Source organism: Grus americana, chromosome 2 (assembly GCF_028858705.1).
Source record: "Grus americana isolate bGruAme1 chromosome 2, bGruAme1.mat, whole genome shotgun sequence".
Taxonomy (NCBI): Eukaryota; Metazoa; Chordata; class Aves; order Gruiformes; family Gruidae; genus Grus; species Grus americana.
The window spans coordinates 36,238,199-36,264,829 of NC_072853.1; the positions used below are offsets into that span (position 1 = coordinate 36,238,199).

At 38.7% G+C, this 26,631-nt stretch overlaps 1 protein-coding gene across 1 annotated transcript in view; it reads left to right on the forward strand.

Annotated features, from left to right (window-relative positions):
- The window catches only part of EYA1 (EYA transcriptional coactivator and phosphatase 1), a 146,006-nt gene that overhangs the window by 23,650 nt on the left and 95,725 nt on the right, over nt 1–26,631 (forward strand). The gene's annotated exons all lie outside the window — the stretch shown is intronic.

Below are 26,631 nucleotides of genomic sequence, written 5' to 3' on the forward strand. Positions count from 1 at the left end.
CTCCCAGCTTGTCCTTAGCGTATATAACTGTATAATCGGGCTGGCCAGGGAAACACTTGAATGTGACTTCACATAGGCCATCTGCTGGCGTCTTCTGTTTGGAAAGGCTGTGGCTGACCCCCAAGCTGCTCCCCTGGGCACCCCCTGTGTTTCGTGCTCCAGCAAGCAGTCTCAGCACTGTCCTTCCGCCAATACTGATGTTTCTTCCTTGGTTGGGCCTCCAGGTCACTTTTCTTTCTCATGGTCAGTTCTAGTGTTTGTTCCTGGGGCGTTCCCACGTCTTGTTCTTTCCATCCTCCAACCCCAGGTCCTGCAGTGCCCCTTACACCCCTGCATCCCCAGCTCCTGTCTCACCAGTCCTAGCTTTCTTCTTCCTCCCTCTGCTCACCTCTCTGCCTATTCTTCATGCTTTTCTCAGCCCCAGAGCTCATTTTCTCTCTCATCTGCCCTTCTTTCCATGCATTTCAATCAACTTCTTTCTCTGTCCTTCCTGGACACAATGCAGAGAATGAAGGGAAGGAAAAGATGATTAAAAAAAAAAAGATAAAACCCCATTTCTGCCCTAATTTTATGAGACAGCCCACTCAGAATTCCCCAAAGCATGCCAAGTGTGGACAGATCAGTGCATAGGATTGACCTGGTAAAATGTAGTATGTTGTCAAGTCTCTACCATGAGCTGCAGTTTTACAAGGGTAATTATTTTTTAGCAAATTCGCAGGAAAGTTAGTAATTGCTGTCCTGAAATAAATTTCATGTTCCTGATGTACAGTCCACCTTAAAAAAAAATAAAAATCATTATTTTGAATGTGGGTGGAATTGTTTTCTTTTTTATCATTCTCAGAAATGGCTGAACAATTTTGATCGACATTTCATATCAATCAGTTTGATACTGGGGAAGCTGTAAATTTACTGTTGCCCTAGTAGTAAAAGCATGTGTACATTTAAGCTTTCTAGATCTCTGCCAGTCAAGCTGGAAAATAAGCTGAAAAGCCATTTCTTCTGCAACTGCCTTGCTCCCCTTTTGTTGTCAGGCTGCAAGGTTTGTAAGTGTTTTTATAGTCCAGGGCACTCAGAAAATGCTTAGATTACACCTACTGACTATCAGAACCACCTCTGTATTACCTATGCAACTATTAAAATACTTTTAGTTTCAGAGAAAGCAGTAAGAATTTGCATCCTATGTGTGTTTAAAGCCCACATTTGCATCCTCTGAATTTTTGCTACACATTTCAGAGAGGTTTCAGTCTAACTCCAAATGTATGAGTACTTAAAGGCAGTCTTGTCTTTATACTTGCCTGTTAAGTGTCATGAATGCTTATAGTTTTGTTATCCGTACCAACGTCAATTTACTTAGGATGCAGTTACAGCACGCTGCTGAATTTTCTTGACCTTAAGCTTTGAGACAGAAATCTAACTTAAAGCACAGAAGTAGTTTCCTGAAATTTAAACTGTGACAATAAATAATGCACACAGTTTTGTGCAATGAAATAATTAATAATTTCCCCCAAATTTAGTTACAAACTACTAAAGTTAATATTTAAATTGTGCTTTTAAAGTTAATATTTAAATTGTTTTTTTAAAGTTCAAATTTCTATAAAATGCATCTAAAAACTTTATAGAGCACCACAACACAAAGGTAAAGAAAATATTTACAGATTATGATGAACCCCTCCATTTTAAATTGGTCATGTAAGGATGATAATGTATTCAGAGAAAATATACAAAGGTTTTGTTTTATTTTTCAGATCGTTTTTACCTGATCTGGCTTTCTGTGGTAAGTAACAAAGTATTAGCACCTTTGGTGCTAATACTAATAACTCACAACCTAACGCAGAGTTTTTTGAGGCCTCCCTGCAGACAGTATGAAGGCTTCTTGTTTTACTTCTTAAAATTTATTAGTATTCAAGTTCAGTGAAGCCTAGATGAATAATTGCAGAAAATAAACACCCCTAGGAAGTATGAACAAGGTGAGCTATAGAAGCTGCTCTTACACCGAAGTCAGATGAGATCCACATTTGGTTCTCTTTCATGTTTCTCTTGCTGTTTTTCAAAGGAAATGGTACAATGACAGTGACCATTTTTAGTAACACACTGTAATTGCCGCAGCGTTAGGAGACAAACCATTGTGAAGCAGAGAAAAAAGGCTGAAAATGACCAGCAAGGACACTTTAATGAACACTTGAATGCACCTCAAATGAAAACCAGATGTTCTTTGTTAACTTCAGCAGTAAGCCTTCTGTTCCGATTGAGGAAACTGTACCTTCATCAAGGACAGAGAACAAGGAGAGCTCTCTCCAGCGACGATGCATATTTTTTTGTATGTTTAATAGATAATACTGCAGAGGTATGTTTCTGAACGTTTCTGAGCTTTTATGGCATAGTTAACATCACTGATATAAATAACAACCCACGGCGCCGTAATTTTATGATATGAACAGTACAGTTCTTTATTTAAGAAAGCTCTGTAACACAATTTGCTTAGCAAATGGAAAATATTTCTGCAAAATAACTACCAAAAAACTACAAAAAAGAACTATTTCAATACCATTTCACTGCACCAGAAGGAATACTGCAAATAAAGTGATGCTGTAAATAGAGTTTGATTTTCAGCATAGTTTTGATTTAATAGATTGTAAATACCATTTTTTAGCTATCCGTTTTCCAAGTTCTAGTGGGACTGCCTAGGTCTGGCAAGTTAACCGCTGACAGGAAACTAAAAATTCCTGGGAGAATTAGTCGCAGTATTTATGTGCATGTGTGTATCTATATCAATACATATGTAGACATTCAGAGATGTATAGCATTGTATATAAACTCTAGACTGTCTCCTCAGACCTTAGGGAAACAGTTTAATCAGAGATGTTCAGAACTGATTCTGGAAAGCTACATCATTTTGCTTTAGCACTGATTTCTCCAGGTCATCGGGTTGTTCTGCAGCACATGGTGTGTGGCCAGCTGAATCCTTGGTAGACAGTGAGAATCCTGGCTCTGCCCCAGAAAGATTACAGGTAATTTTTCTGTCCCATCTGTCCACTTTCCCATTAGGAGAAGTGGAACTGGAGGCAGAGACAGGTCGTGGTGGAGCTAACTGCTTTGTGCTTTATCAGTTGTTGGGCTGTGTTGGTGGAAGTACGGGTGGGCTCCTGGTTGTTTTAGTTGGAGGTTAGGAATGGGGAAGAATAGCCAGCTACTTGTAGCTGTCCCTCTCCACTACGTCTGAATATAGTTTTAGAATTATGTATTAATATTTCATGACTTACTAATGTAATACGAATCATTACAATCGGCCACGTCAAGGCCTACTGAATGGAAATGTAATGTATCATGCCAAGATCTACTTGGAGACAATTTAATTTACGGCTTATTGACTAAAATTTATGACCTTTTTCTTCTGAGCTTTTAATATATGCTGAATAACAGTTTATCAAGGCACTTGTTCTATAATAAGTGATGTAGATCTGAAAGACTAGCATGCAGTGGCTGATGGTAAGCAATATACTACAGCTACAAGTTCTTCTTGCTTTGTGTATTAATTCTTCTGTAATTAATATTTAATTATTTAGCCATTTATCTGTTTATATAGTTAATAGCTTAGGATGTTAGGATTATAGGAAAATTCAGTTTGGAAGGCACCCCGGGAGGTCCCTAGTCCAACCTCCTGCTCAAAGCAGGATCACCTGTAAGGTCAGACAAGGTTGCTCAGAGCTTTATCTAGTCCAGTCTTGAAAAACCTCCAAGGTTTTCATGTCAGGATGAAAAAGGTTTACCTGTTGTCCACTCTGAAACTCTTCTGTTTCAGCTTATGCCCATTGTCCTTCATCCCCCCACCATGCATCACTGTAATGAGCCTGGCTCTTGTCTTATTGATGACCTTCTTGTAGGTACTGGAAGGATGCTATTAGGTTCCCCTTAAGCCTGCTAAACTTGGTAGAGTTTGCCTGATTTAATCCACTGGCCAAGCCACGTGTTATTTTGAGGAATAAAGGGTAGGTTTTAACCTTTAAATAACTCCTGACAGCTCACTGTCAGCACATGTTTAGGTCCTTCAGATTTTTTGCCCTCTTCTTTGTTAGTACCATGCCTCTCCGTGCTGTCTGTATGTTGGTCTGACACCAATGAGTGGTTGTGAGTATTGTGCCCAGAGGTTCAGCATGGGGAGAACTAAAATGTTGGAAGGGTCTTTAGGTTGTGGATACTCAACATTCTTTGCTGGATGCAGAAAGGTTTTGGTTTTGAGTGCCTCTTCACATAATAGGAGCAATCTGCTATTTACATTAGTCACGCAAGGTTCCTCCAAAGGTCAGTGGATTGCTCCTCTCTTGTGTTGTTTCCACTTAATCTATTCAGGAGGACATACCCTCTTTGCATCTTTCTTGCTTTCTGCCCTTTTGTGGGGATTTTAAACACTAAAATGAAGCTACTGGGAACACCAGTTCATCTTCAGAGAACTTCTGTTTAGCTCATCTTCACCAGATTACACCATTTATCCTACTACTTAGCAGTTTTCATAAACCTCTTCGGACATCTGCTCCTTTTCTTCGATTGTTATCTGGTGTGCTCTGCATTTTTTAGCACATTTAATTTTCAACATGAGATGTCTGAAAATGTTCATACTATGAAAAGTAGTTCATCTGTTTTTATGAACATTTTCTTTTTTACAAACAAATGAATCTCAGCTTCCTGAGAATGTGTTTCAAAGTTGCCATTAGCTGTCTTCTTTACTTTGCATTCAAAATGATTTTGTTCCTGTGGCTGGATTGAGACTGGACTGGAGGGAGTAGGTGGGGATGTTCCCATATGTCCTCAAAGGGAATTCAAGGGTGTGTCTTACATTTGTTTCAAAGTAAAATGCCAAAATTGACCCAAAATAAGTGTTGTCTCTATCGATCCTTTTTTTTTTTCATTTAAAAGAAAAGATCCCGTGTATGCCTAGAGATAAAAGTGAAAATCTGTTATTTACTGTCCAGTAGTTAAAAACTACAGAACTGACTTGTACAGCTATATTAACTAGTTTGCATACAGCAGTCACAGCACATCAGAAAATACTGTGTGTCCGAAGTTGGAAAGATCAGATTCACAGATATTTGCAGAGCCTTGCTCATCTGTCACAGCTTTATGCTTGGCTCTCAGTGTTTCTGTCCTTATAGGGGAGCTGCGGACCTGTAGCCGGGTTGCGTGAAGCTGATGCTTTCAGAAAGCCTTAGTGACATGTATCCAGCAGATCATTTGGAGCACCAACTGTTGGCAGGAAACATGAGGAATTCCTTGTGATTCTCTGATACTTTTATAATTGCTATTTGGAGATTATTTTTTTCCACAGTAATGTAGTATTTCTACTGTAAAGACCCAATTTACTTTGCTTAGAAGTAGAGGTGGAAAGCTTTTCTTTTGATTTCTGCATTTATGGAAATGAATGACAGTTTAGCATTTTGTACTCATCCTCAGAAGACTTATAGATTTAGTGCTCGGTGAGACAGCAGAGAGATGTACTAGATGGATGGATGGAAAAGCACGGGGAGGGAGGGGAGCATTTCACCAGGTCGTTCTGAATTTCAGAAATTGTGATCATTTAGATTTGGTGATAGCTACTGATGAACAGTATCTACAGATGGATAGATAGAAAATTTGCTCTTTGAGCAAATTTACTGACTTTTCTTTGACAGCATCCCTGCAGTGCATTGGCAAGGTTTTAGTTAGCGAGATGTACTCAGTTCAAGTTCTACAGATTTTGACCGGTTCTTTCAGAGCATCCCTCCCATGCTGCAAGCAGGAAAAATATTAGTGTTTTGGTTTCTTTCTATTTTAAGTAGTCTTTTTCTCCAGCGTAACTGAAGTTTTGTTGTTCATTATGCCAACTAGTATGTCTCATAGAGAACTGAGGTCATGGAAATCAGCTGGGGAAGGACTTCACAGCAGCAGGAAGGAGTCCAGAAATGGCAGTAAAACTGTGGGTTTTCATTTGGTTATTGAGGCCTATTAAATTTATGTTTAAATGAGCAAACTCGATATGAATTGGTATACTGAGGAAAAAAAAATTGAGGTCATTCCTGTATTTCAAGCTTTAGCAATTAAAAGTGTAAATTAATGTGCTATTGCTTGTTGTTTCATATACAAGCCAGGCTGGGATACTGATTCATGTGATTTGTGGAAATGGTAAAATATATACTTACTTGGGAAGTTATTCTCAGGTTTAATTTATATATTTTGAATAGGTCTTGTGAAGTTTATCCCAATGTCATCATAAAATAGATTCACTCCTGCTTTAAGTGATAGTAGTACAACCAAGTTGTGTTTACAGAAGTAGATTTCAAAAGAAATATTAGATAAACCAAATAAGCCCCAAATGCACAAAAATTTAGGTGTAAGTGCATTTTTTAAAATGAGTTTTGGGCTACATTTAAGGGCAAATATTACATGTATTTCTTCTGTTTCCTCCTAGTTCCTGTACATTGAGATTCAGTAACACATATATGCAAAAAGCAGAGCTTTATGAAAACATTGATTGGTGTACTCATTAGTGCCAGATACCAACTCTTTACTAGAAGATGTTGATGTGTAGAATCACTAGTTAGAAAAAAAACCCCTGGTTGTGAAAGCTGAAGTTACAATATTTCCATACTGAACTGTGGTGATTTTACTGTTTCAGAATACATGGAGCCACTATTCAGGCACACAGCAGTGTTAAAATTTTGCAGATACTGGAGTACTGCATGAAAACTCTGACTGCCAAAGTGTGCAGTTTAAGGTCGCTGACAGCGATTTTTGTAAAGAAAAGAAACCATGAGAAAGGGAATTATACTGCATAGATACATTTTCAATTTCCCACCAAAATATCTCCATGTTATTTTCTCATTTCAGTCTTTTTTCCTTTTTTACGACTTCTTGGAATTTTGTCTTACAGTCTGGGAAAGCATTGTAACAGGGAGTAGAAATCACAGATTATAATTTAAATCTATGGTATGATCGCTATTGCAACATGGATATTGCTGTCTGCTGAGATTTTGGTATAAGAATACTGATTCCTGGGGGGGGGGGCAGGATGGAGTTTGTAACTTAATAGGAAAAATAAATAGAAGGTCCCACTCTTAAACAAACAAAATCCCTCTACCTCTAACTTCTTAAAGTTTGAACACCATTCAGAGTAATTCAGAATTAAAGTTATATACACCAACAAGCCATTGTGGAAACGCAACCTAAAAAAGGAAGAAATAGTTGTCTTTTATATTTGTCCTGTATTTTATATAAAGCAGGGAAAGACTTCATATTATAATGCCTGATGTATATTTTAGCTTGTTTCACTGGAGGTCTCCTTAGAGAAGCAGAGAAGTGAATGGAGAACTTCATTAGTTCTTGAAGGACGGAATAGATTATTGAATAATCAGCACAGATCTTACCTCCCAGCTGTTTGAATTAAATAAGCTGTAATAAAATGTACACAAATCCTCCCAGAGATTTAAGTAGATGACTTTGCCCGAGGAAGTTGAATTATAGAAAAGAACATCTTAATTTCAGTCCGCTGTCTCAGAAACTCATTTCATAGGCACTGAGAAGATTGAAGTCTCACTGAATTCTGGGCACCCAAGTCAGAAAATATAGCCCTTTGTATTTTCTCAAGATATGCATAATTATCGGGGGGGGGGATGAGGGGAGGTGTATTTGTAGAGAAATAGATGGAAGGGCTTATCTTATAAATAAAAAAAAAAAATTTGTGATATTTTTTCTTAGGATCCTTTTGCTAATTCCCACTAGAATAAAAAACATCCAATTATTCATTTTGTAAAAGCCAAAACATTAATCAGTCAGGCTATTAAACTGTAAGAAACTAAATGTAATAGTTGAGAAGGGAAGAGGCATTATATCTATAATGACTCATGAAGGATTCATCTATGTTAGTGTAAAATTAAACACCTACTTTTTATAGAAAGTTGAGGAACTGTTTGTGTTTACAATGCTGAAGGAGGTGCTAAACCAAATAAGGGAACAGCAGCAAGAAAACCAAATGGCATTGTATTTGTTCAGCTTAAGAGGGGGTTGGTTAAAAAAAAAAAGTAATAATACTGGAAAGCACTGAAACATTTTTATCTGAGGTAACCGGTGAGTGTCGAGGTGTAAATCCCTCGGAGAACGTATGTGAGACACAATGAGGCTTCTGCATTCTTCATGTGGGTCACTGAGATGGTGAACAAAACCCAGACAGATACGATCTATTTGGATTTTCAAAAAAGCTTTATATTCTTGCAAGAAGTAGTTCAAGAAACACGTTACTGCTCAACTTCTGTGTGGGTTGAAAAGTGACTGGGAGAATAAAGAACAAATAGAAAGAGGAGACTGATATTCATCATGCAAACCCTTCAGCTTCTATACTACAAGTACTTTGATAAATATACTTATTAACTAAAAAAAGGATGAGTGGAGAGATTTAAAAGTGGAGGAAAATTTAAGACAAGATGATTTAGGTGAAGAAGATGAAGAAAGGCTGAAGAACTCCTGTGCAACCTGATATAACTGACAAACACGATGCAAACTATTTGGAAGGACTGTCTGAGCTGCTGCAGCCAGAGCTCCTAGAGAGATTCGAACATCCTTTTGTGCAGCTCATTGTCACTTCTGCTCAGAGCACGGCACCAATCGAAAAATGAAATGGTTACATTGATACTAGAAAATGTTTTCTTTGTACAAATAATAAGCCTGTATTACCTATAGAAGAAGAATTACTTTTGCAGTTCAGAAAGATTTAAAAGTATATTAACAAGGATAATGCAGCTAACAGCAGCATCATGAAATGATTTTTTTTTTTTTTAATGTTACATAATCCTTATGCTTCAGAAGGCAAAGGCACGGGCAATTGTATCCCCCGTTGTTGTTCTAGAAGAGCGGTCATCTCTGATAAACGTGTCTGGTACCATCAGATGGGTGAGACCCCCCGCTGCAGCGCTACGGCAGTCATTGCGTTCAGAGTTCACCGATAAAGACAAAAGTTTCTAAATGAGAAAATGCTTGTGCGTGTACGGGTCATTAGAAGACGGAAGTTCAGATTGCAAACCCACTCCATGTAGCTTTTGGGTGTCGCGCATTTACTGTGTGCAAGATGACACTTTTGTCTTATCTGAAAAGATATAACCTTCACTATTCATATTAATTCATAACTGATCACCTGCAAATGAGCTAACTACTTAGACTTGTATGGTTTTAGTATCCTAGCCTAGCTAAGTGCTTCTGGAGACTTAAAGCTCAAAACTCAGCCCACTCAAAAAGCTTGTTAATGGGTCCCACATGACACAGCTATCAATTTTTTAGTATCAGATATACATGCTGTATCCATTATAACTTTCACTTAGGGGCAGGCTTGCCCTAACTGTGCAGGAGCTTGTAAGGCTTTGCTCTTATTTTTGGTCTGAAAGAAGGAAAAAAAAATAACAGTGTTAGATGAAAGTGAAACTGTGTATTGCAGAAGACAATGCTCTCTATGTGTCTGGCAGAGAGAGGCCTGATGCATTGCAAAGAGTTGCAAGATTCTGTCTCTGTTTTTAACATTTCCCAGGTTGTTTAAATGTGCATTGTAAGCAATGATAAAATGACAAGTTATCATTGATCTGTCCTTTCCTCCATCTCAGAGGGATTCATTAAATAATGCATGCACCCATGTGAATTACCCTTCTTCACTATACTATCCCCAGACCATTAGCCAAATATAGCAACAGCAGCATCTTTCAACCCCTAGAAACCCTTTGGCTTTCATTTAATTAAATTATCCCATTATGAAAACTCTTATAATGAGATTAAATTTAATTATTTATTAGACACTTATTTGCACTAGGGAACCTATCAATTATGCATGGTTGTGCTAAACATTTTTCAATCCATCACCTTTTCTTTTCATGGAAGGTGCAATTTATTAAGTGCATCTGAAGTACTGTAACAGAGGAGCTCTAGCAGAAATGTGCATGCCATCCTAGTTCAATTAATTGCAAATGTAATAGGAAAACAGAAATATGAAAATTTGTTTTCTCTCCTTTTGAAATACAGCACGCTGACAGAATTGCACATTTTGCAATTATTTGGTGCATCCCCTTTTTACATCCTACCTAGCAAAGTTCGTGGACAGTCATTTTAATTCATGGGTTTTGGCTGTATTTTGTGTGTTAACGGTTCCGAATTACACAAAAATTCAGATGTAATGCCTAATTAGAATAGTTCAAATAAATGTTTGTAGCACACTGTGGCTTGTAGCTATGTGCATACAAGAATTTCTTATTAATTTATGGAAGATACAAATATTCTTTTAATATAAATTTGTTGATCATAAAGATTTAATTTTAGGCAAATTGTTAATGTGTATAGCCATAAAACATTATCAGTCATGTATCTTCTTGATAAGAATTTGGATATAAAGGCAAAACCACGTAAGCTACCAATAATTGTTTCAAGCAGAATGACATTTTCTGATGAACGTTAAGAAGAAGATATAAATGTCAATACAGCTCTGAGCTTTTCTTTTATAAGACCTTGTCAATATGTAATTAATTATTCAACTGGAGTTCTGTGTGGCTCAGGGCAGCATTTCAAAGAGCTTTCTTTTTAAATTGCAAAGTCATCATAAGATTGCTTTTACTTTTTTCCTTTTCCTTTTTTTTTTCCCATTTAGAAATAGCATGTGTATAAAAGCTCATAGACACCTGCGAGGTGGCATAAGCAGCGCAGTGATAAAGTGAGGCGCAGCAGGCTTTTTAGTAGCAGTAGGCTTTAGCTTTTAATACATTACATGCTTTTAATGCATTACAAAATTCTGCCTTGCTTTAAAAGTGCTTGTGTTTCATGTTCAGATGTGAATGGGGGTCAAACAGAAAGATTTATGTCCCTTTTTTTCCTCACTTATGCATGTAAGAGGATGTTTGCTTCATTAACTTTGAAATTCACTGGCCAAACAGACTGCATATTTTAGAGGATTTAAGTAAATGTGCCCCAAAGTCCACACAAATTACTATAGAGCGTTTCAATCCTCATCTTAAAGGAATGAGACATGATGCATCTGTTAATAAAAATAAAGGAGTACTGCTTGTATTTGGCAAAACAGACATGTCTTGTTCTTAGGACTTTATCAATGTCACTGGTTGTTGTTATTATTTGGTACTTTCTTCCTGAAAGTCAGGACTGTTAATTAAATGCCGGTGTACCCTAGTGGGCTTGATAGGATGGTTTTATTCCTGTGAGGGAGATTACATTCATTAGGACAGCTCTCCAGACAATATTCAGAAGTGAAGTTTACTTTTTGGTATGCTGCTTTTGCCAGCCAAGGATCTAGCTCTCATTTTCCAGAGCAGCCACCCACCTTACACTTGGATACATATACTCATATGTAAGCCCCATATGTAAGATCGGTACGTAGTCACACACAAATGTTTCTTCTGTCGAAGTCCCAAGATCACGTATGAAGTGAGTGGTGGTACCATAACTAGTACTTTTGGTCTCTGACACTTTCTCCACAGAATCAAGCCTCTGAGTGAAGCTAAAAAATAATACCTAGACCAAAACCTTTGCAACTTTACGCTGCAATGAGATTACCATCTGCAAACTCTTGAATGGTGGAAGGGTGAGTTACATTTGACATCTTCTCAGTCTCTAAAGGCAGTATTTTAATATCTTTTTCAGTAAGTTGCAGCAGAAACTTCATTTTAACTTTGGCAAAGATGTGATGATTGCTGTATTTGGCATTCTGAAACCTCGGTGCTGCAGTCGGCTGTGGAACAGCCCATCTTAATCTGTGTTGGGGGCTGGTAAGTTGGCAGCGGTTATTCTAATTTTTCCCATTGTATAATTAGTTGGCAGCTTTGAACTCTGCTTTGAAACCTCCTTTAAGGATCATGTAGGCTACACACTGCAATATGTGAGCAAATAATTTTAAATGCATACTTGAGACATGAAAATGAGATGGAAATGAACATGAAAATGCATACTTGAGACATGACATCTGTCAGCCACCTGCTTAAATTATAGCTGTTCATCCAGGCCAGATGCACTGGTAGGTGCACTCAATTTCCACACCTATATTACATGAAGGTTTCAGTGTTTGCACATTGGCTGTGGTTGCAAGTCTCCATGTACTCCTCTCTTCCTTTTACATGTGATAATATCTTTTCCTTCAAGTGTTACAAGAAAGGTGAGCCTTCTAAGAGCTTCAGATGCTGAAACAGTAAAGAAACTGTACATCCAGCTTATATTGCGGAGCAGGGATATTGGATGCAGCTTTTCAAAACTTTGGATACAAGTTTTGGTAGTTTCACATGGGCAAAGACATGATCTATGAGGAAAAATAGAACGGCAGTGATGATTTCATCATTGGTATCAAAAACTCGTAGGCAGGCTTTTCATTTACAGCTTGCTAACAGCTTGTTAACTTTCATTCATATCCTTTTGTATTTAATAAAGACAGCAATTAATAGGATACTGCATAGGTATCAATATGTTAAAAAGCAGCTAATTTCAGCTGTGTACATTTTCAAGCTTTATTTTTAACACTGATGATAAAAACACACAATGTGGCCCAATCTAGCTTGTTATGATCTTTGGTCTCCTCTGCCTTTATTAATAAAGAACAGCATGGACTTAGTATGGTTCTGAATTAATATTATTTAGAAATGTTTTAAAAGAAAGATATCAAGTTTAATAATAATATTATTTAGAGGCATGGAGTTTCCACTTTTGTTGCTTGTTTATTGCTTTTCCCTTCCATAGCTCTTCAACCAGAAACAGATTTCTGCAGACGAGTTAAGATAGGAGTAAAAATAATGTTGTATCAGGGAAATTATGTTTAAAAGGAAAAACTTGTTAAAAATGGAGGGAAACATGGGTTTTCAGAAAATTACAGGATGTGGTAAAATTTTTAGGACAATTTAAATGCAAAAAGCTTTCAGCTTTTTTTATTCTTACGGCTTTTAAAATATTTTTAGACAAGTGAGACTTTGTTTAGTTTGGGTAAAAAGACTTCTGATTTGAGATTTGCTTGTTGCAGAAAAAGTTTCCTTTTCAATACATCTATAATTTTTCCAATACAGATAACCATAGCTGGAAATCGTCAAGGCATCAGGTCACTAAGCTTGGGAGAAGGACTCTTGCTTCCCCTGTCCCTGATGCAAACCTTTTTTCCCATCATTTTAGGCCCTCAGGTTGCCAATGCTCTTCCCGTTTTCCTTGAAACAAGCTGACAGCCTAAGGCTTTCCAGCAGGCTGGGTAACAAAGCCCTTTCAAGACCTACTTGATGTAAAATCAGGTTCATCATGAGCTCATATATGGTGTCAGTTCTTGTGGCTTTTACTTCTTTTCTAGTGGTCTCATCCCTCACTACAGTCCTGTGCTGCCTTTGATTTTATTTTCTGGTATTCATCAAAGTAGACTGAACAAATGGGTGAAGAAGGAAGATCCTCTTCACTGATATCACTCTTACTCGTGACCTGCTGCTACGTGGTGAGGAAGAGAAAGTCAATCTGGCCCATATATGAGACAGGACAGTCCAGATGTGTACAGCATCAGGTCTGAGATGCTGGCCAAAAGGAAAAAAGTTCAAATGATCCATAATATGGAGGAAGTGACTTCTTGATCACTGCCATAGCTAGGCCCTGGTAGCAGGGAATGCACAACCAAAGTGAGGAAGGTTTTGGTGCCTGTAGTATTGTTTTCCCTCCTTTAGCAGCTCTGTAGGATGAACCTGATTTCTTGAGGTACAGCTTTGCTTGTATAGGTAGGGACTGAAAGGATTTCCTGTGACAACTGACAAATCTCACCCTCTGGGGAACTGTCTTTCTATGTAAAATGAAGTTGCTCTGTCAGCAGAATGAATGTCAGCAAAATGAGAAAGTTCATTAAAATAACTGAACAGAGCTGTAAATAGAGATCAGGCAGTTTCTTGTTATAACCTGGTTTCCTAAAGAAAAAAGGCAACCACATTCTTTGTACATGTCTGTCTAGCTGTATGTCTCCTAATAATAACTTTTCATTTTGTTGAGAAATCTCAATCCAGTCTGACAGAGAGCTAGCAGCCTCAAAAATACCACACACTTATCAATTTTTAAGTAAACAGGCAGATGGGTTGTGGAGAACTTATGTAGATGTCCTTGGCTGATGAAAGGCTAAAGACAAATGTATCTTTCAGTAGACATCTGTGAATCTGTAGGATAGGGCTGCCCTGTGCTGACGATGGCAAGGTTGGAGGCACGTGGGTCTTCAGTACAGGCTAGCCGCCTTTCGACCCTGGGGTGCTGCTGGTGGGTGCAGCTCGTTGTGTGTCCCTCCCCCCAGACTGGGGTTTTGTAAGAGGTGCGTAGTACAGTTGGTCCCACAGCGGTCCCAAGCCCAGAGATTGGATTTCTAAGCAACTTTCATCCCAGAAGCTGGACTCTTTCCTCATAGGAGCTGCACCATCCTCATCAGCAAACCTCCCCTTCTTCCCTGTCTCTTGATTCCCTTCACTTAAGTCTCCTCCATGATCCTCTCTTCAAGTTTCCCAACACGGAGCGTTCAAACCCATTGCAGCTGCTGCACCACCAGATTCCAGCCCATTTTAAGGTGCTGCTTTGAGCAGGCTGTGCTCCTGCTGACTGCCCATGTTCACTGCCCCTGCCTCCGTGGCCGCTGGACCTCTCGAGGTTATCCGTGCGGGGAGAAAAATCCACCTTTCCCCCACTCTCGGTTTCCAGGAGATGTTAAAAAGCTGGTTAGAAGCAGCAACTGTGAAAAGTGAAGCCTACGAGCTATAAAACAGAGGGAATCTCTGGCAAGATACTGTAAGTAACTCTAAGCCTGTAATTCTGTCTACTCACAGCCTTGCTCTGAAATACCATGGCTGACCTTCCTGGCACATTGTGGGGAAAGTTCAAATATAGTCAAATGACAAAAATCTTTAATTTACAACTCGCTGTCATTAGCTTCTGGGGAAGGAATGTCAAAGTACAGTTTCTGGGACTGTTTGATGGGTTACCAGGTTGATTATGTCTTATTCTGGTTTTAGCGGTGCTTTTGATCCTACTTTTTTGGTAATTGTACTTTTAATTATGTCGAAGGTTCCCAGGATATTAATTTTCTATGTATCTAAACAGGCATTTCAGCAAAGGAATGAATGGAAATGTCTTCAGAGATGAGGATTAGGAGCAGCATGAGGAGTTTAGTAACTCTGATTAGACTGGGAACTTTTTCCTTTGGGTATAAAATGCCACCGGAGCATCCTGAAGTGTCTGTGAAAAGACTGGATGTCCCTTGTGTATTTATAGACTGTTGAGTGGGAGATGCAGACAGTTATTTTAGATGGTGGAAAGCAGGAGGGAAATTTTCAAATTAGAGTGTGAGAACATAACCACGTGACTCATTAAAATTAATAGGAACTGCATAGTTTAGTCTCTGTGCACCACTTTGAAAATTTCCCTGGGTGTTTCTCTATGAATATTTATGCAATCAGAAATAAAATGCAGACAACGAAGCAAAAGCCAGTGTAAATACAAAGTGATCATGTAATTTACATGTTTTTAATTATTGACATAAACTCCACTTTTGTCCAGTAATAAAAAATGCATATGAATGAAGAAATTAGTTAAACACAAAAGAAAACAGTTTCAGCAATTCTTTAAAAAGGAAATACTTTTCTGATTTAGTTTCTAAAAAACTCACTAAACCTGCTTGCACTTTTAACAAAGATATTTAAAATCTATAGTCGAGTATTTGTTTTTTTAAAAGACAGATGATTCTGTCACTCAAGAGGAGAGGTTTATGTCAGTCAGATCACCAGATATCAGACAGCCTTGTGGTAGTGTACCAAGAGTCTTAATTTGATCTCAACATTGGGTTAAACTAGTTCTTTGTATTCTGAAGACTGTACCTGCACTGAAGGATGATATGAGAAAGGTGCAGGAGGTAAAAGGAAAGGAGTATGTATTTCCTTAAGAACTCACCTACCTACAGTGTCCTCTGACCAGTTACTACTGACATACTAAAACACACAGGGTGCTTATCTTTAATTGTCATGAATGGTGTTAATTCTATTATCCCCTGATCTTTTATTCAGCAGCATAAATCCAAAGCAAGGTAACTAGCCAGGTTCATAGTTCCTGATCGTCAGTTTAGTTCAGGGGAAGAATGAAAGATGAAGCAGTTATGTCTGAAAAAAAATTATCATATGGTGTCTGCACCCCATCCAAAACTCAAGACACCCAGAAGTAATTTCAGCTATTAGTATTATTGTACCACCTTTCCTTTCCCAAGATGGATGCAGCAGGTCAAAGAATGGCAATGCCTGCAAAATGAGAATAATTCTGAATCAATATAACCTTTAAAAAACCCTGTCAGGAAAAGTAGATATTCTGCAGCTTTCTCTGTGCTTCCCTGTCTGCCAACTGGTTTCTACATTTTGAAGTCTTGTCAAACCGGGAAGCAATCTTCTGCCAAATAATTCCATCACCAATTAGTCTGTCATAGACTTTGTCAGTTTATCTTAACTTCTCTGCCCTATGGACTGAACACTGGATACCAAACAAAGATCAAGAGAAAAGAAATGTTACGCTTCCTCTCTGTATAACACTGCCTTAACCCAAACATTCTCCTTCCCTGAAGTTCTGAAGCAGCGAAATTCCTCCCCAGGACCCCAAACTGAAAAAGGAAACAGTCGCATCTCCAGTAGGACTGAGCTGCTCACACCCTTCCTAGCGAGACCCAGCATGGGAGTTTAAAGGGATGAGGAGAAATACATAACAAATTGATCAGTATCAGAGAGAGTGATCCCTTACATGTCACAAGCAAAATATAAGTGACCTCTCTATCCTATGGAAAATCTAAGGATAGGATAGGATAGACTATTTCAGTTGGAAGGGACCTACAACGATCATCTAGTCCAACTGCCTGACCACTTCAGGGCTGACCAGAAGTTAAAGCCTGTTGTTAAGGGCATTGTCCAAATGCCGCTTCAACACTGACAGCCTTGGGGTATTGACCGCCTCTTTAGGAAGCCTGTTCCAAGAGAATAGATTCCCCTGGAAAATACATGTGGTTCTTCCCCAAAGGAGAGATTAACTAGTTTGTGTAAAGAAAGATGAATTGTGTAAACTGGTTAACCAAAGGGTAAATTGAGAGAGGGCTGGAAAATCATGCTAGGTGAATGTGGGCATCTCCAGCTGTTGAAAGCGGCTCATGAACAGCTGGATAGCAGAACCTGCCAGCCAGCTCGTATCGCCACGGGACTGTCCCTGCTGCCAGTCTCATTCAGAGTATCTGTGATTCCTACTTCAGTGGTTCAGATCAAGAGACCTGATAGAGTGAACACAAAAGAGATCTAATAAATACATCCACTCCCTTCTCTCATCTTCAAAGTCAAGAGAAGGGAAATAGGCTTCTGACATGCAATAAGGCAGTCACCCCTGCGTGGGAGAGCAGACTCCTCGGAAAGTATTTATAATGTGGTTAGGTGCAAGACACCAGCATGTTGGACAATGCATTGGCTTCTCTGATAAACACTTTCTGAAAAGTAATTTCCGGAGCTAACAGGGAATTATGTAAATGGAGAAATAATCAGATAAAGTGATCAAGACTGAAGATATGAAACACTCTTTCAGGGTGCAGTTATGAAAAGATAATTGGGAGGCATTTAGCAGATTTCAGCTAATGAAGTCAGAGTTGTGATTGCAGGCAGGTCAGAAAAAGGGAAAAAAATTAAATTGTAAATCAGTGTTTATGTTTTCTAGACTTGCAGGAAGTCAGGGTTTCATTTGTTTTAGCCCAAAATTAGGGGAAATTTTGAAAATGCTCTTTTTAGGAATAGCTCTTTTATGTGTGTGGCTTCCCCCACCCCCCCAAAAAAAAAGGTTTTATTTTCACCATCATCATATCCAGTAGCTCTGATAAACACTCTGACAAACATGATAAACATTCTAGTAAACATGTTGATAACATTCATATTGATAAAGTCTTGTAGAAACATTTGTGAAAATGGCAGGTGAGGAAAATGATGATTTCATGAGAGATTCAGTTTCTTCAGGAAATGCGTCCTTTGTGGCAATAGATAAGCCCTGTTTATTGAAAGCTAGATTAAAAGCAGGTTTTACCAGCTCTAGGGAAGGTGCATAAATTCTCATTGGGCCTGAATCTGTGCCTCTCCTCAGCCCCATCCCACCCCAGAAGCCCACCTGCACTGTGGAGATGCTGTGCCATTCTGTTGCAGGTTTCTCCAGCCACGTGCTTGTATGAGAGCTGCACTTGCATCTCTCCATGAGGTGGGTTTAAAATTTGAACCCAAGTCCTTCATGTGGGTGCCTGCATGCTGCTGCTGCTGCTGCGTCTCCCAAAACTGAGTCATTCAAGTGGCATCTAGGAGGAGAGCGATATGCCTTGGGCAGCAAGAGCTGGGGTGTGGAGGTTGCTGTTTGATGATCCTACAGGTAGGTCATGAGTTGCAGGAGGGACCACTCACAACTGTGCTGTCCCGCTCTCCATCAAGAGGTCTTTTCCACCTCTTCTGGCCAAGCTGCTTTGCTGTGCTGCAAGAGATGCAGTTTCTGGCCCTAACAAGTTGCATTTTCATGAGAATGTGGGTGCTGTGATGTTTTCTGAATCCCAGCGAACCTCAGGCAGCAGAGAACGGTAGCCTAAACGCAGTGCTCAGCTCTGCAAGGGGAGAAATGGCACTCAGTATCCTCAGGAGCACCACTTCAGCACCAGTTCCAATCTGACATCATTAGTTTCTTCATTTTTCTTAGATGATGTCTGATACAGTTATTAGGGTTGCATTGTAAGTTAGGTCGAAAGCTAAGACCGATTCATGGAGTTGGGAACAGTTTGAGGATATTTGGTTTGGGTTTTTTTCTGGTAAACAAGAAAAAATATTCCCTTCGTTTTGTTGATTCAATTCATAATTACCCAGTATAATTATTCATAATATTAGTACCTTGTCATAAATTTTATTTTTCATTGCAACTGTTAGCCAACAGTCATTAATAAGATGCTAACCTTTACTTAGTATTCCATCTGTGACTGGAACACCAGAGTTCAGGTATTATAAATCAGTTTGAAAGGTTCAACATCAGTTTGAACATTTCAAAGCATACTTCTTTCATAAAAGGATGAAATAAAAGCTTTTATAAAAGGATGTTTCAAAATTATTTTTTAAATTCTATTTTGTGAATCCATTTGCACATTTCAGAAAGCAAGCAGGGTAAGGAATAAATTCTTTGGGATTTTCAAATCATGGAGCTAATCCAAGATCCATTCAAGTGAACAAAATTTGTTGGATTTACTTCTTCTTTCAGTAGAATTCACCCTGCAGAGATGTTAATTTGGACATTGTTGCATTTGATTTTAGGCAGGGGAGGATGCTGTGGATTAGTAGTTCTTCTAGGATGGGAGGAAAGAAACACATTTTCATATGCTAAAGGAGATATTAAATTAGCTAGTCATTCCCTTGAGCAAATGACACCTATGTGCTTATGGCATGTTGATACGTGGAAGTCATATAAAGTCTGGATGTCACTATTTTTATTATTTATTAGGTTATCGTGTTTCCACTGATGCCTGCCCATGTACTTTCATGTTTGTTGACTGTTAAACGGCATCAGTGCTTTCTAACTGCTAATTGTTCTCATTGCTATTAGTTCTCAGCTATTTGAGAATTTATTATACGTGGATCTTTCTAGCAAGAGAAAAGCCACGTATGTGCTTAAACAGAGCTAAAGTTGGAAATTTGGCATGTGTCTTTAAACTGTGCAGTGCAGTTTTATTAAAACAAAGAAACTTATGTCTTGCAAAGTTACAAGCAAGCTTAGGTGAGTGTAAAGATTTAGCCAATCAGTCTCTCAAACCAATCTCTTAAATCACTGTGATTTATTCTTTTTTTACTCATGGTCATGAATTTCTAAACCAAATGTAAACAGCAGTCTTCAAACCTCTTATTCAGGGTCTCTAAAGTCCACTTCTCTTACTAAATTAATAGGAAACATTTTTACTGCGTATTAACTTTCAGCTATTTTTTCATTGCCGTTTGCTTCAAGTCATTTTATGGTACCCATTCAAATTTTGAGAAACTTGGCAGACTTCGGTGCATCCAAACCTGAAGAGATAACTAGACCTGGATCCTGCAGCCTGGGCTGTGAGGGTTGACTCCAACACAGGTACACAGCCATTTTGAGGTCAGAAGGACTATCCATGGGTACCACAGTCCACTTTTGGATCGGACCGCAGTATGGTGACCTGGGCTGAAGGAGACCCCAACACTGGCTGACAGGAACATCATAATGTAGGACCTGCTGAAATGTATTTCATCCTGCACGTTCATCAGACGGTAAAAACAATTTTAGGCAACCCTATATTAGATTACCGTAAAAAATATTTGACCTACCAGTTGTTACTTTATGATGCATACTATATAACTATTTGCTATTATTTACTTACTGACCAGAAAAACAAGAGCCAAATCCTGGAATTCATCAACTAATAGAGAAAGATTTATATAAAGCTCCTGCTGTGGTTGGTATACCACATATGTCTGAGGCCAATTCCATAAAAAGAAACTCAACGTGAAGCTGATCCTATTTTAATTCAGGCTTTAAGATGCATACACAATACTTTATAGTATTTTGGAGGTGAAAATATTAATAGTGTTTTCTTATTTAAAAAAAGATTAGAACTGAAAATAATGAGGATTTTGTGAGAGGGGAGACAGGGGGGAAGAGAAGTACATTGTAGGGGTATCATTGCTGGCTTGTGGTAGCCTTTTTGGGTCTCTCAGAGGAATGAGAGTCTTACGGTGCCTGAGCTGTACCCAGCTGAAGGGCAGCCACTCTCAATCCCTTGGATTTCCCCCTTCCCGACTGTAGGCACCATGCAGTTCCTGAGACTCTTTCTGAATTCAGAACCCTTTCTAGGAGGGGGAGCCATCATTCTGGATGCTTGTTTTGCTTTGCAGTGAGGGGTGGGGAGGCAATGAACCGGTGGCTGCGGGGGCCCGGGGATGCTTTCCCGTACGGCCACAGCCCACTGGGGCTTGGTGGAGCAGGCGGCAGCACCGCTGGTGTCCTCAGCCAGGGCAAAGGAGCCCTTGTTTGTGTCCCAGGCACCATAAGGCATCGCTTGAAGCATTCAGTCCCCAGCAGTATAATTTTGACATTATTTCAGTAAGCAGTCATCTGCGGTGGAATATGTTGGTGGAGTATGTTTCAAGCTTGTGCATTTTTAGGCTACAAGATTTGCTAAATTTTCCTACGTGTCTCTAATTTAGGATTTGCTGCTTTCCAGAAGAGCTATTAAAAATCAGCCTCGATACACAAAGGTACCCTGCTTATGAATATAAGGAAAGTGGCACCAGATGCACCGAAGAGAAATAAACATTTCTGAGTTGCACTCAACACATTCCTTACACCGATGGCTGCCAAATTGCAATTTTAAAAAAATCAAATTATAAGAGTTAAAAACTGTTTATCTCTGCTCATCCACCTGCATTTTGAGCTCTTCATGCAGTTTGGTGCTGTTGTGTGTATCTTTGTGTCCCCTTCTGCTTATGTTATGGCATTCTTCCGGTATCACTGCGTGAAAAGTGTTCTGCCTCTGCTCGGCGTGCCGTACCCGTGCCGTGCGCTTTCAGCATATACACTGGCATCCAGCGCAAGGTGTGTTTTCATCTGTCTGTGTCTAGTTTGGGAACTTTATTTAGTGCAGGTTGCTGTGTATTATAAAAGGCAAGGCAGCCTTAAAGACGCGTTTTCAGAACTTCATCAGGTGAATCACTCGGGTGGCTATGAATGCTTGTCTTTCGCGTATGCAAATGTGGTACAAAACAGAGAGGCAAAATATATGATTTGGTTTTTTAGGTATTGAAATCAAACTTTTGCTTGTTCTTGATTCTTGTGAAACCCTCCCGAAATCCTTATTTTAACCTATTTCCCTCTAAATTAATGACAGGTTTGCAGGGACAAAAGTACTGACTGCCCTCTGTGATTTTTTTCTCCCTTGAGCCTAGGTTTGAGAGGGATCTGTCATCTTATGTTCATGGGCTGAAAATATAGGTGTAATTATGAATAATTGGTTTAGGAATTAAATATTTCTTTGGAAAGGTGGATTGTCAAGCAGGAACTATATGTAGAAAATCTGTATAATGCACTTAATTAAAAAAAAATCCGTATTAGTAGCCTGGAAGTATCCGAGCAGTAAAAAGAGTTTAAGCTTTGTTTACATTTTGGCTACAAGAGGTGCCTCTCTTTAAGTATTTAGATAAACAAACCAAAGCTGCTGTTTTCATTAGCATGTAACACAGAGCCCAGTTTCCTTACCTCAGAGAACATTAAACTAAAATTCAGTGGCAGAAAGCAATTTGATCTCTTGCAAATATGAGTCTTGATAAACCTTACAGTATGGAAAAAAAACCCCAAACCCCAACCAACCCCCAAACCTTCAAATTTTGTACCTATTGACATTGCTTAATAAAAACATCTCGAGTGCTGGTGCTTCTGGGTGTGTTTCCAATAGCAATGTGATTGCAGGGCTCTGTGGATAAAGTTACCAATCCTTTGAATTCTGACCTTCAGTCTAAAACAGCTTTAGAGGTTACTCTTTTTCCGATTTGTGAGATTGCAGAGAAGTTGTTAATGCTGCTGGAAGGAAGCGGGGGAGGGAGCCTGGCTTGGAGATGAGAACTGGGACTTTGAAGCCATCTGAGAAGTTTTCCTCTGGCCTTGATTTGTAACAACAAATATTGGCAGTCTGACTCCGAGTAATTATGCAAAGTTTCAAAATAGAGCACACGGCAATTGAAATTTCTGTGAATATAATTACTATTGAGACCCAACTGATTTTTAAGGGGAATTATACTGTTGGGTTCAACAAAGTCCGGATTCTTGGGGGAGCCGTAGCCATCAAAACCCGAGAGCTAGCTTAAGCCCATCACGGGCGTCTATGGGGAGGGGAAACCTCAAAACTGAGTCCCCCTTAAACACATCTGTCTGTCTCCACTGCAGATAAGGGTTGGGGTGATCACCTTAAACTAAATGCTTAATTGTCCATGGTTACAGTTAGGTGAGGATCTAACCCCTGCTGAACAAATGATGGTCGTGGTATAATTACTGTAACGTTCAAAGGAGTTTATTGTGGTAAATTTCTTAAAAACAGTTTACAGGAAAAGCAATTGATGCGAGTGTCAAATAAACTGCCCTTGTAATGACTATTTTAACTTAGACTTCCACTTTTTCCTTTTCATTACAAGGCCCAAAATGTGGAATATTTATGAACTTCACTTTTAGAAGATACTTCACCCCTCCTGATCGTCGTAAGAAAAATATGTGTGACTGAATGTTTCAAGGTTAAGGACGTACATGTTTACTGTATTCAACTAACGCAAGGTTTGTGATTTGAATGTGTGTTTATGAATCACTTATATTAGTCATAAATGCAGGTTTGTCTTATTTTGTCAAAGTGAGCTTGGATTGCTGTTCTTTTGATTTTCTTCACAATTCTAAATGTTTTAATTAACAATTATTTTTTCTCTCTCTATTTTTTTATTTGCTTGTCCAGTCTTATATATCAGCAGCTGAAAAAACTATGCAATAACTGACACAAATAACTAAAATACAGTAATGATCCACTGCTCCATCTACTGTTGAACAGTGACACGAATAATGCTTCAGGAAAAAAAAATGGAATGCATTTAGGAAATAATAATAAAATGGAATTTGCAACAAATCTATTGTTTCTGTGGTTGGTGAGCAAACATATTTTTCTTGCAGAATTAAGAATTCTGAGTATGACTTTAATTCAGAGCTGAAAAACAAAGAGGAACTTTCCATCTCCCTTTGCACCTTATAGGAGGTGCTGACAAAACTGGGTTTGTTCATGTGAATGGAAAATAGTTGGAGAAAAGACAGTCTAGCATTACTGAGCTGACTCATGTTATACAGTGCGCTGTATTTGTATCACTGGCAAAAATCTCAGTTACTGCTGTGGAAAAAAAAATCGCAATAGTTTGTAAATTCCGACTTTTTTCTAGTAGCACTAAATGAAAGATGAGGAAGGCTTAAATAGTTGTGGGAGGACGAACTACAGAAAAATGCCATGTGTGTGAAATGATGTGTTTTATAGCCTTTACAGAACAAGGGGACTTGATTATTTTGTCAGCTCACTGGTAATCTCTCATTCATACTGTGTTTTTCGTGCAACTTGGTCTTCTGAGGAACCACTGAGCATAGCTTTTATTGCCCGTTAGAGCGCTTGCAAGCTGCCCCTTATCATCACTGCTGCATTTGATTTGACTTGTTCATTTTTATAAGCAAATTATTATTCACACATCACAGTGAAGGATGATTATTTTTAAATTTTAGGCAGTCATGTTTCCATGCTGAGCTGGAGTAAAAGCTTGAATGTAAATTAGAAAAATTAGCTCTTTCTCAAGGACGCTTACATGTTGCAATTTACTCCTTTCATTTCACCCCCTGTCTTGACAACAGCTAATTCTCCATATAACTTTGTTCAAAGACAATTATGTGGCATTCGGTGGGACTACTTTTATAAACAGTTCCTAACATGTTTATGCAGTTTTCGAGCTGAGGTTTTTGTGCAAAAAAGTGACACTCTCACTGATTCTTAGGCACCACAGACAGTAATAAAAATCCCCCTGTAAACTAATTTTTCAGTAGTTCAATTTAAGATGTAAGACATTGCTTAAGTGAAAGCTGTTGTAGTTAGGAAAGCTACAATATTACTCTTAGATGAAGAGCAGATCTTGCAGCTCTGCGCTCCGTGTCACAGACCTGGTGTCTCAGTCTTTAGGGATAAGTGATGCCATCTCTTTTGGGAACAGCATCTGCTTCAGATGATCGGGACACCAAAACTTAGCAGTATTTTTGTGTGGCAGTAATAAATAGAATTACCTTCATGAGATTTCTAGAAGAGAAAAGTGATGTAGGAAGTTTTCAGCTGGGTGTTACAAAGTATGAAGAGAGAGATGACAGTATTACATATATTTAAAACTTACCTTCATGTAGGAAACCTTCCCTTCCCCCTGCCAAACTACTTATTTATTTTGCAGTTAGAGTACTGAGGGTATTTATAGTTTACACTGTTTGTGTCTATAAATATATATATGCTATATTTCCCCCCCCCCATTACATAATGCTTTTAAGATGCAACAAGTCTATTGAAAAAACATGTATATCTTAATTTTGGAAAGTGAAAAATTGAGAAACACTAAGGTATTTGTTATCAAACTAGAGCTTGACCACTTCTTCCATGGAAAATCTTTGCATTCGTTTATGTCATAGTTGTCAAGAACTATTTCAGAATCCTGTAAAACCATGGATTTATTCAAAAAGCTAAAGCAGTATCTACTTAAGATTAATAAAGTCTACTATGTCCTATTTTAAATTACACAAAATGATCCTGGACTTCATAGTGAAGTTGCTGACTTAAAACAAGTACAGCTGCATGCAAACTAGCAAAGATGTCATTGGGGCCAGCAGTTCATACGCATTTTGACTAAGGACAATGGTTAGCAGCACGCACCTTTCCTTATAATGCATTACCCATAGACCTTGATTCATTATTAATTTTATCCAGTGTCTCTCAAAAGAATATAATGAAATTGTCCTTCTCAAGCACACTGACAGGTTTTGTGCAGAACACTTAAAATGGTTGATTTGTCACTTTTTTTGGTTTGTATTTATGAAGGGCTTTCTACTTTTTCTCACGTGAGTAGCATGAGACAATAAGGGCTCCTGTCAAATGCTGCAAACTTCTGCCTCAGCCAGGGACGTCTCTAGGCAACAGCTGCTATGTGTAAGATAAAACTTGTGTGCAGACATAGGAGGGACATTGCCTGCTTCAAGGGGTTCTGACGTTGCACTGCAGTTGTTACGGGAAGAGCCATGCGGCGGCTTTCGGGAGCGATGGGATGCATCTTTTGCTTTAGCGAAGTGTGCTCTTTCTGGGCCTGTTTCTGATATTAAATATTTCAGTGGCATTTCCTACTTAGAGACAAACATGCAAGCATCGCACTGTTCCATATGCATGTTATATCTAATTTTTCTTAATTATGAGCACATCTGTAATTGTGGCACCTAAGCGCCCAGTAAATACTGTGTTCAGGATGGATCTGTTTTACTTGTGCTAAAACAAGTGTGTGACGCTGCATATGGAGTTAAAACCATATTGCAGGAGAAACAGTTGTAAAAACATACCCAATAGCTTGTTAGGCATTTGATATTACGTAATAGGCCTGGTCCTTTACTTCTTATGACTCTTGAGATGCCAACTGCATCAGCAGGAATGCAGAATCAGGGCAAATTCAGCATGATGTAAACATATACAAATCCCACTGAAATCTCCGTTCCAAACCCAGTGTTAGTGTGATTGTGGTTTAAAATTGGTGTTGGGTGTCAGTGATCAGCAACCTAGCCTGCACTGATTTGGTATGCAGTTAGCTGGAAGAACAAACCCAAAAACCCAAGTAAACAAACCTCTTTCAAATAGGTTTCAAATAGGTGACGTGCTCAGCTGGCATAATTAGATTAGTTATTGAAATAAAAAAACTGCACTCACTTAAACCAAATGAGGATCTGGTCCATGGTATCAGCTGTAGGATAAGTTCATAGGTTAGACTATACCAAGGGGTAATGATATACACT